Here is a 16,330-nt window from a genome sequence, read left to right on the forward strand (position 1 = left end):
GATGACCTTGAGGTGGGAATCCTACCCAAGCATGAGGTGCTTGTCGTGCTTGCTAACTAAGGTGCTTAAGGTGTTTGTGGGAACCTGGCCCAAGCTTAAGGTGCTTCTCATGCTTAAATAACTAAGGTTCTTGAAGTGTTCAATTCAAACATGATCTCTCAAGAGGCATAAAGGATTGTCATTCCTAAATGACTAAGTGCTTGAAGTGTTCAATTCAAACATGATCTCTCAAGAAGCATAAAAGACACATGTCAAGATCCTCCCCATGTGGCCCTCATGATGTGCTTCAATCCTATTAGATAGGCTTTAAAGCAGTCCAATGAGAATTTAGATACATAAAAATAGATACATAAAAATAAATAATTAAGTTCTTTCTCTCAAAGAGGAAAAAGAGGACACATGTCCAAATGATATGATTAAATAATTCAAGAGAGAGAAAGAGAGAGAGAGAGAGAGAGAGAGAGAGAGAGAGAGAGAGATGGCAAGCATGAAAGGGGGTATACTCTCCCACTCTCTCTCTCTCTCTCTCTCTCTCTCTCTCTCTCTCTCTCTCTCATTATGTGAAGTGCAAAGTGCAAGAGCTCCATCTCCTTCTCCAAGCTTGTTGAGAAGTTAAGAGGCTACACCAACACTCTTGGCTATGGAATACAAATCCAACCAAGAGCCATGCTTCAATGCTTAAGCTTGCCATCTTCTTCATCTTCATTACTATGGTATTATGCTATGCGAAGCAAGAAGAGTAATGATAAGCGAGGAACTATTTTTTTCTCCTATGAATGATTCTTCTTCCTCTTCCCTATCCTCATTCCCCCGCTAGGTCTCTCCACCTTCGAAGGTGTTTGACGCCTTGGGATTGAGGCTTGGGATGGTTAATGCTTTTTGCAGAGTTTATGTTATGCTCGTGATGCATGAAGCTTTCCATCTTCATTGCATCACCTAGGTCAAAAGGAACACAAAGATTGTATTGTACCAAGTCTCTCTTCATGGAAGAATCTATAATGCAAACACCTTTTGGAGGGGGGACCGGCTCCAAGTAAATTCGGTTCTCAACTATTGTCATGTTCTCTAATACTCTCTCTTGCAAAAGTATTGTTCATGCCAAGTTAATTAAGTACTATGTTTATGTTGCTACCAATTAAGTTCACCCTCTATGTTCTCAAAGTAATCTCACAAAAATGCTCACTCTAATTCTCTTAATTCCGCTATTCTCAAAGTTCATAGGCCATTTCCTTTACATTACGCGAGCTCACAATATCCATAAGAAAAGAAAATTTCCTGAAAAGATTCCTCGAGCAGGGGTAAAAAACGATAGCAGGAAGAAGAATTTCAATAGCCTTATGTTCATATAATAGGTGACAACTTTATATGCGGATAAAAAGTGCATTAAAAAAAAAGAGCGGGATACAAAATGAAATGAAATGATGTATCGTTTCCATTGCGCGCACGCGCACACACACACACACAGGAGGAGGAGGAGGAGGAGGAGATGAAGAAGAAGAGAATTTTAACATCGTAGGAAACTATCCCAAGAGACCTTAAATATCTATCCAACGAGGAGAGTTGAACTCAAGATCTGTTATTCATGAGGGAAATGGCATAACCAATCTACCCCACTTGGGTGATAGAAAGGTTATACAATTTTCCTCTTCTTATTAGCACACACACCCACATAGACCCAAGAGGAAGAGAATTTTAATGTCGTAGCAAACTATCCCAAGAGACCTTAAATATCTATCCGATGAGGAGAGTTGAACTCAAGACCTGTTATTCAAGAGCGAAATGGCATAACCAATCTATCACACTTAGGTGATAGAGAGAGAGAGAGAGAGAGAGAGAGTTTGTAACCCTGTGCTCTTGGTGAGTGTCGCATATTTGTGTTTGTGGGTGTTTCTTTCCATAATCAAGACGATGGCGATCGAGAACCCATTTGCATCACTAGGAGAAGAATGATGATCCTATTTTCCTCATCACACGTGTTGGAGTTGCTTCTGCTCAGAAAGAGGTTAAGAAGCCTCCTTCCTAGCAATAGATTGCCGGTCTTGCCAAACATCCCACCAAGCTGCCTCCTCCCGTGCAAATTGTGAGGGAGTCACGGGTTGGTGGTGGTAGAGGATGAGGTGGTTATCGTGGAGGAGGTAGGGGTAAGTTTGGAAACCGTGACAGGGGTTCAAAAGGTGGTTACAACAAGCCCAGATGGGAAAATGGGGGTGATCGTAGTGACCATGATGACTAGAATCATCAAAATGGTGGTGAGTACAAAGGTGGAAGAGGAGGCTAAGCTAGTGGTAATGCAGTGCAAAATGGTGAATTCTCAGTATTGTGAGATGATAGGGAAGGTAGGTTTTCAGAAGAGGGGGCTTGTAGTGGTGGTTGTGGAAGAGGGCGTGGTTACTTTGGTGATGGAGAGGAACATGGTGGAAGACGTACTTATGACTAGAGAGAAACATGTTGGAAGACGTACTTATGACGTAGAAGTGAGGTCAAGCGAGATGATGTTGGTCAACTAGGGTGTAGAGCTGGACCACAATGTGGTTGAAGAGGTCAAGGTATCATGGTTTTGTGAACATAGAGCAACGCTAAGAAAACAACAATATCCGCCACACAAGAAAACGTGGAGGGTAAGTCATTCTTTTGTGAGACCAAAAGGTCGTCAATGAGCTTCACAAGTAGGAGGAGCACACTCAAAACGGTGATATGGGTGGCACATATGAGTGGTCTATGTAGCAAAATTGTTGATAGGTCGTAGCTGGCTAGTGGAGGCATTGTGGCATGAGACACTTGGCAAAACCTATATAGAGTGGCATGCAAAAACCCTAGTGAACATATCCCCAAATGGAGAGCTAGGGAGAGAAAGAGAATAGATGCAAAAGTATGAGAAGACTAGCCTTATTTCTTAATGATACTTACAATGGTGATCATGAGATGAAACCAACATCCAAAGGGGGGGGGGGGGGGGGGGGGGAGAGAGAGAGAGAGAGAGAGAGAGAGAGAGAGAGAGAGAGAGAGAAACTCATGATGCAAGGCGTGTACAATAGAATGCGGACTGGCATATGGTGCATGGCAATCTTTAGGGTTAGTGGATTAGCGACAAGATTAGTGCAAGAAACATCATGATGATGGGGACGTCGGCGACATCATGAGCAATGACAAGTGCTAGGAGTGCTCAAGAGTAGAGTGGAGTCGATGCTTGTTGCCCTAAAGTGCTCATGGTGCCTTCAAGTGCTTGCCTTCTACCTTCGTGCATGATTTTTGCATGAGTGCATGTAGTGAGTGGTCATGCGTCCCACGGTGTTTTTGTGCTACCTCACTTGTATCTCATGTCACGCACCGTGTCTTTGTAGCAATGTGTTCTTTGGTGATGTCTCGCTCTGAGAGTGATAGTGTGATGATGATGATGATGCCCCTGAGAGTGATCTCTTACCCTCCTTACATAGGTGGAGAGGAGGAATCTTTCACAATTTTTATTTGCCAAACAAAGAGGGCCCTGGCACATGGACCAACGTTGCCAAAAAGACCAATGCTTTGGCATTATTTAGGGATGATGATGCAAGCTAGATGCTCTCTAGTTAGTGGGTATGTGCCGCCAAAGAGAGGAAGAGAATATACAATGAATTTTGGTTTTAAAATTAGTGGTAATAGATATTGAGGTAAAATGAGAAATTTACAAGTGGTCGTGCCGCTGAAGACAATGCCCAAGGCTCGTGCGAGATATAACAACATGCCCGTTGATGCTTGCTCAATGATGTGATGCTTGTCTAAGTACGCCATTAGCTTCACCATGTTGTCTACAGCCACAACCGAGTGTTTTCATTGTTGTCGTCATAGTTGGCGTCATTCTTATCGAGGCCCTTGTGGAGGAGTGTGTATACATGTGAGTCCATGCAAATATATGAGTGATGGTCGTTAAAAACTTGTTTTTTCCAACTCATGGACTGATCCAGAAGGTTTTTGGAGGCAAATATGAGAGTGGAAATGTGTGTGTGTGTGTGTGTGTGTGTGTGTGTGTGTGTGTGTGTGTGTGTGTGTGTGTGTGTGTGTGTGTGTGTGTGTGTGTGTGTGTGTGTGTGTGTGTAGGCAGTGTGTGCATATGTGTATGCGAGTGTGTATGGATGAAAAACTATCGTTTTCAGCTTATGGACTGATCCAAGACGGAGTGGGAATGGGCGAGAGAGGGAGTGAGTGATTGCCCTTGATAGAGAGGGAGAGTGAGCTTGCCATCAAGGGCAAGAAGTTAAGAGAGAGAGAGGCGTGTATGGATGTGTGTTAGTGCCTATAATTGTGTGTGTGTGTGTGTGTGGGAGAAGAAAAGAGAGAGAACTTCAACTCAGAGAGACCTCTTGTTGAGAGAGAGCTTGTGGGAGGGCATGAGAGTAAGAGGTGTGAGAGAGAGAGTGTGTGTGTGTGTGTGCGCGCAAGAAGAAGAGGGGAGAGAGAGAGAGAGAGACAGAGGAGAGCTATGAGGGAGAGAGAATGGTGGGCTGAGGGAGAGAGAAAACGAGAGGAGGCAAGGAGGCCCCCATCCTCCCTCTTTGTTGACTTCTGTAGTGGCGGCATCATTATTGGCCACCCCTTCAATTAAAATATTATGCCTTAACATTAATTTTAATAAGGACAGAGCCCCATAGGAAGAAAATCTTGGGAAAAGAGATGCTTTTAGCTCCACCTTCAGTTGACAATAATGCAACTACTTGACCATCTATCCCATGGCAAGCTCCCGCCAAAGATTTAACTTTGAACCTTCGAGTGGCCGTTCATCGCGTCACACTCAAAAAATTGCCATTGAGTGTGTCCCAGGAGAGAGGTGGACAAAATAAAAAAAGAAACCCTCACTAACCCTCCCCTTGAGCTAGAGGCATTCATGGATCTAGTTCCATACTTGATTCTTCTTCAATTGAGGTAAAGGAGTCTCCCTCCTCTAGAATATCCATCATTGGTGCTTGATCAAACCTCAAAAAGTACTCCTTTAGTCTCCATCCATTGACACACATTTTGTGAAGCCTACCATCTGCATCCATCAGTCAGTCACTGCCATTGTTGTAGCGCTTTTTAATGATAAGTGGCCCCTTCCATCTGGGTTGTCATATTTTAGGACCAACATACCTTTCTTGAGGCCTTTTGCCTTGAGATCCTTGTTGAAGGTGAGTTGACGTTGCTATGCATGTGCTGCATAGTAGTCAATAGCATTTTCTTGTCTAGTTGAAGCCTCTCCAAATCAAGAGTATGGTCACAAAGATGAGCATTAGGGAATTCGATTTGCCTAGCCAACACCCAAATTTACTTTGATGGGTAAAATGACCTCCTGACCATACACCAAATGATATGTTGTGAATCCCAATGATGTTTTGAATGATGTGCAATAGGCCCAAATAGCAACCATAAGGTGCTTGTCCTAATCACTTGTGTGATCATTTACGTGCTCAGGAATGATTTTGCAGATCATACCATTTACCTTTTCCACTAACCCATTGCATTGTGGATAGTACTGTAGGGAGTTGAGTGTCGACGTGAGATGCCTAGTTTCTCCATTAGCTCTCCTACTAGGTCTCCTCTAAAACCTGGTCTCCTATAAAAAATTATCTTAAGAGGAGTGCCAAAATGGCAACAAATATTCTCAAATACAAATTTTGTCACTTCCTTAGCTGTAATCTAGGTGGTAGCTACTGCTTCAGCCCACCTGGTCACGTAGTCCACACCCATCACAATGTACAATTACCTGATTGGGTCCTTCAGCAAAGGCCCAATATCATCAATTCCTCGTTTCTCAAATGGTCCATAAGAGATAATAGGATTTTGTGGCTCGTAGATGAGCCTCCTATCCATAGTCTTCTACACTTTTTACATGTTTTGCACTAATAGTGAACATCTATTTGCAAACTAGGCCACACAAACCTGGCTTGTAGAATATTTCTACTTGTGATGTCAAGTGCAAAGTGTCCTCCACAAACACCATCATGGAAAATGGTAATTTTTTTGTGATCTCTCTAGAGAGAGGTATTCGTCTAAGAAATTTATCCTTACCCTTGTAGAGTGGTCATCATTAATGAGGTGGTAAGATCTTTAACTCACTCTCTTGTGTCCAAGAAACCCATGATTTCCGGCATAGCATCACTACCTTGAAAGAGAGATGTTGTCACATGGGATACAACATGGTCTAGGAACTCAAGGAGTTTGGTTTAGCCAGTGTGGAGTAAGGATAATGAGGGTCCCTCTCGTTCACATCGTGGAGTATTTGTAGCTACCTCCACACACAAGTACATCTCGTACTTGAAGGATGTCCTTTTTTCAAACATCCTTACATGAGACATATTCCACATGTGGAGAATATGAGTCCCTGGGACTGACACTAGCACCTGGCATATCAATTATGTGTCGTGATGATGTCCCTAGGTGCTGGTTGATCCATTTACTAGACCATTTTTAGCACGTCGTATCGGGAACAATTTCAGTGGCAAAAAATTATCGGATACGTAGAACGAGTTGTTAAGGTTACAAGTGCGGCTAAACAACATTAACAGATGGTTGTTTATGCCTATAGCAAGGTTATGACTTGTTAATGAAAAGTCTTCATTGTTTGTACCTAGAAGTGATTAATGTTTCACCTTCTATTATGGTTCAAACCTTCAGCAAGGCTTGCAAATGATTGCAGTACAAAGTATTTAGTTTCTTTTCAGAACTATTTACACTCCTTTTTAATGTGTGCTAGGAGCATCACATTCGCCATAAGTATTGGCAAGTATGATCATGGATATGCAGGTTCGGATCTGTTTTTGCTAAATGCATGCACACTAGGTGTTATGGGCCCTAGTGTTTAGCAAAGGCTGATTTAAAGCGGCATGCATATTTATCACATTACTGTTATGAAGCATTTTGCACTCTATGTGCAGTAACTCTATGAGATTAATTTTGGATCTATCAATCACCAATAGAGGTCATGGCTCAGTTAATATGTCATCATTCAAGAAAGCAGTCTCAATGTCAGATTGATGTACATCCCAACCAAAATCAGCTTCCAATGCACATAGAAAACGTATAGTAGTCATACGACAAGTGGGAGCAAAAGTATCTTTATAATCTATGCCTTTCTGTTGTGCATAACCCTTTGCAACAAGTCAGGACTTATAGCGATCAATCTCACCATCCGGCTTGTGTTTCAACTTGTAAACCAACTTCGTACCAATGGCCTTTTTGCCAAGAGGTAAATCACATAAAGTCCATGTGTCATTTTCTTTAAATGCATCATATTCAGATTGCATGTCAGCTTTTTAATTTTCTAAATTCTATGCTTCATGAAAAGATAGAGGTTCATCAACATCATGTAAGCTAGACATAGCCAAAGCATAACAATCTGATGCATAAGATGCATGGCGAGAACCTGAACGAGTACGACTAGACAAAGGTATCTCTAATTTACTATCACGCAAAGTATGCACCAGCCATTTAGGCATACATCTAGTCTGCTCATTTTCAACCCTTTCCTCATCAAGTACATCATGTACATCTACATCAATAATAGGCTGATCTATAACATTTTCAAAAACCCCCATAAGCCGTACATTTGCCTCATTGGAATTTACATTTGAACTTCCACCACTGAAAAGAGGCAACAAAGTGTTATAAATGTCATGTGAGCTTACATTACTGTCTCTAGTACATGACAACAAGGGATCTTCCACAAACACAACATCCCATGAAACCAGAATACGCTTTGTTTGTGGATGATACAACCTATAACATTTGCTTTCAGCACTATAACCAACAAAAATACATTTGACAGCCTTATCATCCAATTTTTTGTGTTGTGTTTGTGGCACCAAAGCATATGCCAAACAACAAAAAACACGCATGTGCTCAATAGAAGGCTTGCTATCATGCCATGCTTCATATGGAGTCAAAGACTGCAAAGCTTTTGTAGGACACCTGTTAAGTACATAAGTGGCACACATGATCAAGCCAGAACGAATGCGGCAAAGCTTGACTTTTGACCATACATCATGCCATTTCCATAAGTGACTTGTTTTTCCTCTCAACAACACCATTTTGCCGAGGCCTATAAGGCATTGTACATTGGTGTTTTATCCCACTACTATCCAGAAATGCATTAAATTCCTGAGACATATACTCCCTCCCTTGATCGGAATGGAGGGTGCCTATAGTACATTTCGAGACATTTCCAGCCATAGCCCCAGCCATAGCCAAGAATTGTTTGAAGCGCATAAACACTTTGGACTTCACTTTAAGCAAAAATACCCATGCATGCCTGGAGTCATCATCAGTGAAAGCCACGAAGTAAAGGTAATTGCCCAAGGATGGAGTTTGCATGGGCCCACAAACATCACTATGCACAAGTTGCAACCTTCATGTGGCCCTAACTAAACCATCCTTTGGAAACTTAGAACGTTGCATCTTACCCAAAATACAGCCTTCACAAACATGTTTGACAGGTGCTTCAAGAGGTGGCAAAGAAGCACCATATCAAATTTCTGCAAACGCAGCAAACTGGCAAAATTCAAATGACCAAAATGTGCATGCCAAAGTTTTGCATCTAAAATAGCCTTTGAATCCACAATTGCATTTGCAAAATTCTACTCACACTTGTCATAAATTGCAGATACAGACAAAAGATTCTTCTTGATCCTAGGTACATAAAGTGCATCAACAAGTGTGAAAGAACTGCCATTTGCAGTAGTAAGCACAATCTTTCCAGCTCCCTGAACCATATAAGAGGCATTATTGGCACAAGTAACTAAATTCCCATGAGGGACAGACTCCAGAGAGGTGAACAAATCACAATGTGAGGTAATGTGCTTTGTAGCACCACTGTCAAAATACCACACATGTGAATCTATAGAAACTGACATGTATGCATCATGGACAACAAGATTATAGGTACACTCTTCACTAAAAGCCCATTTTGCATCAACATCAACATCACAGTCTCCTTTCACAGAAGACTCAACAATAGCTGCATTTGTAGTGGAACCAGCATTTGTAATGGAACCACCCTCTTTCTTCTTAGACTATTTGGCCTTCAGCTTAGGACATTGTTTGATCAAGTGATCATTAGCTTTACACAAACTTGAAAACTTTAGGATTTCTTGGGTCATAAGTCTCCAAGTACTAGCAAAAGTCTGGTAAGAATCTGGCAAGGCGTCAAGAAAAGTCTGCACAAGGGAACTGTCTGAAATGTCTTCACTTGCAAAAATAATTTGCTCATTGATATCCTTAACACCAGCAAGGAAAGTGTTCATATCATCTTCCTCATGCATAATCTTCGACTCCAGCTCTTTATGCAGCAATGCAATTTTAGCCTCATTGTGACTTGCATAAAGACCAGCCACTATCTTGCCTTGAGAATCCAAGATATTTGCTCTTGATTTCTTATAATTTAAGACCCTGATCAATCATTGCTACAACTTAGAGTATATTTTCCTTGATTCTAGCAAGTACAACGCAGGTGCTTCTTGTCACCTATAGCTGCTAAAAAGGTGATGGTTGTAGACTCTTAGTGTTAGCACAAGGGTAACAAAGTTACTTTCTATTGAGCCCAAAAGTTGTAATTTCATCTCATTTTTTAATGTGAAACCTATCATGTCAGAATTCTGTACTTTCAATTATTTTTATGCAATTGTAAAGTCGGTAGTCGGGCTATGAGCTTCGAGCTTGTAATTAAGCATTAACCATAAATGATCTCAAGTCCCTTTCTTACCCCAGATTTGAGCCAATTTGATGTTTTAAAACCTTGGCTAAGGTATAAAAACCCCTTTTGTTTTTTTTGACCTTTTTTGGATAATGAATCATATGCTTTATCTTTGAGTGTTGTGTACTCTCCTTTGTTCTTTCAATGCTTGTATCTCCCTTGTGGATTGTGTTTTTGAAGTGCCATCTGCTAGGGATTGTGTGTATTTCCCAAGAGATTGAAAACCTCTTGTGGCCTCCATGCACTAGTCATGTTAGCTATGTCCCACAGATTGACATTTATGTAAGTGGTTCTCGCTATGTCTAGAATAAGTCAAAGTGAGGCTTGGCAGTTCCCATACACTTAGGCTAGACACTTAGCATTATTCTTGACATTATGTTTTTGTAAAGGCTTTCAGGTACTATAAAAATCTTGTTTACTGGTTTTCTATCAAGATGCTCCACAATTTAAAATCTAACAACCATCAACAATTTGAGTTTGAATTGATGAGCATACTTTTTCCATCGAGACCATAGTTTAAGCTTCAATTCAATATTGTTGGTTGATTTTTTTCTTTCTAATTAACTTTCAACGTGACATTCTTCTCATCCACTTTGTTGTTTCTATAATCTTTAATCTCATGACCTTTGTTGTCACAATAGAAACAACTACCATTGAATTTCTTCTTCTTTAAATTGACCAAAGATGAAAACCCCTTTCCTTTGAATTTGCTAGGAATGTAGCATCACCCCCACCTTGCCTATTGGTTAGTCACAATTGTTCCTCAAGCAACATTGCACTTAACTTTTCAAAAGTAAGAGGGGTTGAACAAACCTAATTGTTAAAATTTGTAGCAAGCGCATTATAATGAAGTATGTGAATGCAGCGCCATGCCAAATCCTCGAAAGAGATGGACACACCAACAACAACCATTTAATCTTGGAGATCTTTTATGCATCATAAGGCCTCCCCTTCAGAAAGCTTTTCAACAACAAATTGATTTTGAATTCTGGTGTGATTGTGAGTCTCATTGGTAAGCCAATATTCTCCATGCTTCATATGCTTTGGTGGTGTTCTAATCAAGGTTAGTACAAAATCACTAAAAACACATGACAATGGTGCAAAGAGCATATGCATTTCTTCTCTTCCATGTACACAGAAGAGCTGCATTAGGATAAATTGACTCAATTTTCAAGATCAAATTGTTGGAATGGACTTGAGGTCGCTTTACCTAGCAATTCACAAGGATCAAGTATTGAGATTTTGAATGAATTTTCATAAGGTGTAGTTTGTGTCTGTTAAGTATGGAGCCCAATGTACCGTTGCAATTCTCATTCTAAGAAACACACATTTGTAAGGTCCGCATTACAAGGAGAAGCCATCATGTGTGAGAAAAATCACTCTTCAAAAAATCAAAAATTCATATAAAAAAGCACTCGCCAAAATATACACTTGCATCAGAATATATTCATTGAACAATGGTTGAAAATTAATCCAAAAATGGTCACAAGAGGTAGACATATGGCCGATGGCTAGTGGCCAACTATGCATGGCCGGTGGTCGATTTTTGAGTGGACTCGTCTACACATGGGTGTCTACCTCTCAGGTGAGAGAGAAACCCATAGAGGCTCCTTTTCACCTATAAAAAGAGGCCTCTTATTTACATGAAAGTTAGAAGCAAAAGAAACAAGTGCAAGGTAGAGAGAAAATTAAGCAAAGCAACCATAAAGGGGTTTTAAGCCCTTTGTAACCTACTTCAAATTTGAAGTGTAAAGCCATTGAGTGACTGCTTTCTCATTGACGTAGTCCAAACTTGGGTGAACCATGTATATCTTGTGCTCTCTCTCTCTCCCCCCCCCCCCCCCCCCCCCTCTCTCTCTCTCTATTATCTCTCTTGTGTATAATGTATCTCTCTCCATTAAGTACACAACTCTTATCGCTACTTAGTGACTCATTAATCCTAACAACTAGTATCAGAGCAAGGTCTACTACTAGCTATTACATATAAAGGAAAGTATTCCTTGAATTGAGTGGGAGTGATGGCAGAAGAAGGTAAGTTTAAAATTGATAAATTCAATGGCAAGAACTACCAACATTGGAAGATGCAAATCAAAGATTATCTATAGCAAAAGGATCTTTGTTTGCCATCGGAAGGCCTTGCAAAGAAGCTCACAATGATGGCAGATGAAGCCTGGAACGTCCTTGATTAAAAGGCGTATGGAACAATTTGGATTTGATTGGTATCAACAGTGGCATTCAACATTGAAAGACCACGAAGGACTTGTTAAAGTCGTTTGACAGCCTCTACGAGAAACCATCCGCATCAACAAAGGTATTCCTCATGAATCAATTATTCCACTTAAAAATGACAAAGAATGGTTCAGTTGCAAAACATTTGAATGATTTCAACACAAACATAAGTTAGCTTATATCAATAAAAGTCAACTTCGGTGATGAAGTCCAAGCTCTCCTAATACTAACTTCTTTGCCGAATAGTTGGGTCGATCTTGTGATGGCCGTAAATAATTTATTCTCTGGTATAAATACTCTCAAGTTGCATGATGTTGTGGATGTTCTCTTAAGCAAGGAAATGCGAAGGAAGAGCACAAGAGAAACATCAAGTGTTGCATTGTCAGTAGAAATGAGAGGAAGACAAAGGAGGGATTCAAGAACCGATAGATTCGTGATCACTCGAGGCATAGAAAATCACGAATAAAGTCAATTCTAGAGTGTTGTATCTACGATAAGAAGGGGGGCCACACCAAAAAGGATTGTTGGTCAAAGAAGAAGAAGGCGTCAAAGTTTCAAGAAAGCAAGTCAATATTGGAGGCCAATGTGGCGAGTAAAGTAAAGCAAGATGCTCTAATTCTTTCATTGGACAGTGTGAAAAACCCTTGGGTAGTAGACTCTGCAGCTTCATTCCATGCAACACCCCACAAGAAATATTTCCAAGATTATGCCAAAGGTAATTTTGGATATGTGTATGATGGTGCGGTATGACACTATCAGATTGGACACATAAGTGCCAAAGAAATTAAAATTCTTCAATCAAAAAAATTTCTACCAGGTTTGAAGGAAGTAAGTTGGAGTTATGTGAGGACTTTGTTTTTGGTAAACAAAGAAGGGTAAAATTTCTTAAGGTAAGAAATGAAAGGAAAAGCAAAAGGCTTGAATTGGTTCATTTTGATATATGATGTCCTGCTAGGACACCATCCCTTGGAGGCTCATTGTATCCTGTGAAATTTATAGATGATGAAACTAGGAAGACACGAGTTTATCCGCCGATGAAAAATAAATCTGATCAATTTTCTATATATAAAAGTTGGAAAGCCTTTGTGGAAAATAAAATAGGCACTAAGATGAAATGCCTTAGATCCGACAATGGAGAGTATTGCAACCAATTTTGAAAGGTTTTGTGTTAGTAATGGCATTCAAAGGCAAAAGACAACAAAAGGACACCGCAACAAAATGGAGTTCTAAAAAGGATCAACAAGACAATCATGGAGTAAAAAATAAAGTAGGTACTAAGTTGAAATGCCTTAGATCCAACAATGGAGGAGAGTATTGCAGCTAAGCTTTTGAAAGCTTTTGTGCTAGGCAATGACATCCGAAGGCAAAAGGCAACACCAAGGACACCTCAACAAAGTGGATTTTCAAAGAGGATCAATAGGAAAATCATGGAGCAAGCAAGAAGCATGATGCTATATGTATGTTTGCCGCTTGAGCTTTGGGCATAAGCACTAAGCACATGTGTCTACTTGATAAAACGATCCCCTCAATAGCATTGAATGGAGGAATTCTCGAAGAGACATGGACAGGTAAAAAGGTGAACTATGCATTTCTCAAAGTATTTGGATGTAAAGCCTTCATGCACATAGACAAAAGTCTAAGGTCTAAACTAGATGCAAAGTCCAAGAGATGTTTTTTCCATTGGCTATAAAGATGGTATCATCTATGGGATCTTGAAGATGGTAAAATCTTTAGGAGTAGAGATGTTATCTTCAATAAACATAATACTGATAGCCGTTTTTTCGGCTCTCTGTAATTGCCATAGTGAGTTATCTCACCCTATCAAATCACTCAAACACTGTGGTTACCCTCACCCTTTCACTGTATATAGGTGCGTGTGAGTTAGGGGACTTTTCCCATATCTCCTTACTGAAATAAAAAACCCTCAATTAGCTAGTCATTGGGCTAGTTGAGCCAAAAATAAATAAAAAATAAAAAATATAAGTATATTATGGCCCATGCGTATGTAAATATTTCTTTGTATATAGGGCCTAAATAAAAGATTTTTTCATAATTATTTTGGTATTTATTTAAATATTTCTACCTAGGTGTGTGTTATTTATGCTCTGTACATTGCCTCACCATTACCACAATTTTTCTTACCATTTTTCATACTCTTTATTCCATATAGAAATATTTTCATGTAAGCTTCTCTTATATTTGGTGTAACTCCACCCCAACAAAAATCCAAAAAAACTAGTTTTATTTATGTGTATATTTTTTCACTATTGTGATTTTTCCCTTCCTACATCTATTTTGTTTTTTTTCTAAAAAATTAGAACACCAAAAATATTTATCTTTTTATGGTAGCCTCATAATGATAGAGATTTCTTTTGACCCCTTTATATTTTTTCCACTTATATTATTTATATTTGACATGTACATATTTTTTAGACCCCTCAATATTTGATTTTCTTAGTTATACTATTCACTTATATCATGATCTCAACAATATCTTCAATTATAGACCTACCAAATAAGGTCAAGGGTAGGTGGCATGCATACATGCACTATGGAGGGCTCACTCTTGAAGGTATTCAAAAGAATCATCCAAAGAAGGACCCCACAAGGACCTTGTGCAGTGGAAAAAAACGATCGGTTTTGCTGAATTTTTAAAGTTCACTTGCTCTCCGAATTTGAAAAGGTAATACAAACAAAAGTTGTAGCTCGTGGGCTGAACTTTTGCCTCAATTTTTTTAATATTTTTTTGAGCTACGAGCTGTGAGCTATGATTTTATTAGTGGACCCCAGTTTTCCCATGCTATGCAGCCACACTCTCTCTTCCACTTTATCATTTTCCTCTTTCACACACACTTCTCCACTCATCATCCCCACCTCTCTCACCACTCCTCTCTGCACCCTACTCACCTTCTCCTCAACCTTGAAGAATAAGAGAAACCATGGTGAACTCATACCTCCCACACACAATTCCATTCCAAAATTGACCACCTAGTCTCATTTTTCCTCCTCCAAATTACCCATATCTATCAAAAAAACCACAAAATTCAGCCTCTTCTTTTAAAAGACAGCATCATGGTGGTTGATTACTCAGCTTCAATTACCTTGTCTCTCAAGGAAGGTCAAGAGTGGAGAAAAAATGTACCGTCAAAGCTAGTGGACCGTCAACAAGCGTCAAAATTGGCCCTACTCAAGACACTTGGAGCATCAACCTTGTAAGAAATCCACCTTTTCTTACCTCTTAAGAGTTTTTCTTCCTTATTTGTATCCTACATGGATACTCCCATTGTAAATATCCAATTCCATTTGTAAATTAATACTAACTCTACTAACACTAACCCACTATGAAAAGTCCTATCACCTCCATTTCTCTCCTCTCTCTTTCCCCACCAACTTCTTGATAATTCCAAGCAAAAGAAATTAGATAAATTGCTAAAAATCTAACCCAACCATGGTTAGAGGAGTAACCCTAGCCTTCAAAATTGCTATAAAAGGAGGGTATAGCTAGCACAAAAAGGGGGGAGAAGAAAGAGCACTATGCTATAGCTTGAGAAGCCAAGCTCAACCTCTTGAGAAGGAGCTCTTGAGTGGAATCTCATTGGCATTAGGCATATGTATGTGTTGGATTAGGAGTGATTAGCAAGGGAACTCTATGCCATTGTAAGAGAGAGGGATCATTAAATTGAGGGTAGGAAATCTATCATTTCTCCTACTAGTGTAAGCCCAACATTTGCTGAATCAAGGAGGGTGAATTTGGACTAAGCATGGATACCTTGTCTCCCTTCCAACGTGAAGTCATGGACAATAATGATGTGTAAGTGTCTTGGTGTTTTATTTAAGTTCTTGATATCTTGTCTGCGGGTATTGTTATCAATTTAGCCATAAATCCCACATGCTGTAAGAGGGCGACAGGGTGGAGAGGACTCCCCTGGCCTTAAGACAGTGATTGGGGTGGCTTTTTTTCTTGTGATGTGTTGTGGTGTAATGTACTCAGGCTATGTTGAACAAATACTAATCTCACTTTGATTGGTCATGACAGATTTGTAAGAAGGCATTAGTGCAACAAGCACCCCCTTCCCCCTTCTCTCTCTTTCTTACATATATATATTTATGTTTGCTTAATCATTAACGATACACTTCAAAGCAGCCCGAGCATCTCTCTCTCTCTCTCTCTCTCTCTCTCTCTCTCTCTCTCTCTCTCTCTCTCTCTCTCTCTCTCTCTCTCTCTCTCTCCCTCTCTCTCTCTCTCTCTCTCTCTCTCTCTCTCTCTCTCTCTCTCTCTCTCTTTCTCGTGTTTTAGTGTGTGAGAGTGTTCCATTGGTGTTAGGGTTAGTGTAAATTCCTTGCTTGTTTGTGGGTTGCTCTAACGATTCTCCTCTTTTGCGTCCTAGTTCGCTCTTAAACTAG

The 16,330-nt window shown here is 39.9% G+C and overlaps 1 pseudogene; it reads left to right on the forward strand.

The window, feature by feature from the left end:
* Positions 1-1,946: 1,946 nt before the first annotated feature.
* Positions 1,947-2,507, forward strand: LOC147437337 (uncharacterized; annotated as a pseudogene).
* The last annotated feature ends 13,823 nt before the right edge of the window (positions 2,508-16,330 follow it).

Source organism: Adiantum capillus-veneris, chromosome 17 (genome assembly GCF_014529385.1).
Source record: "Adiantum capillus-veneris isolate H3 chromosome 17, ASM1452938v2, whole genome shotgun sequence".
In the NCBI taxonomy this organism is placed as follows: domain Eukaryota; kingdom Viridiplantae; phylum Streptophyta; class Polypodiopsida; order Polypodiales; family Pteridaceae; genus Adiantum; species Adiantum capillus-veneris.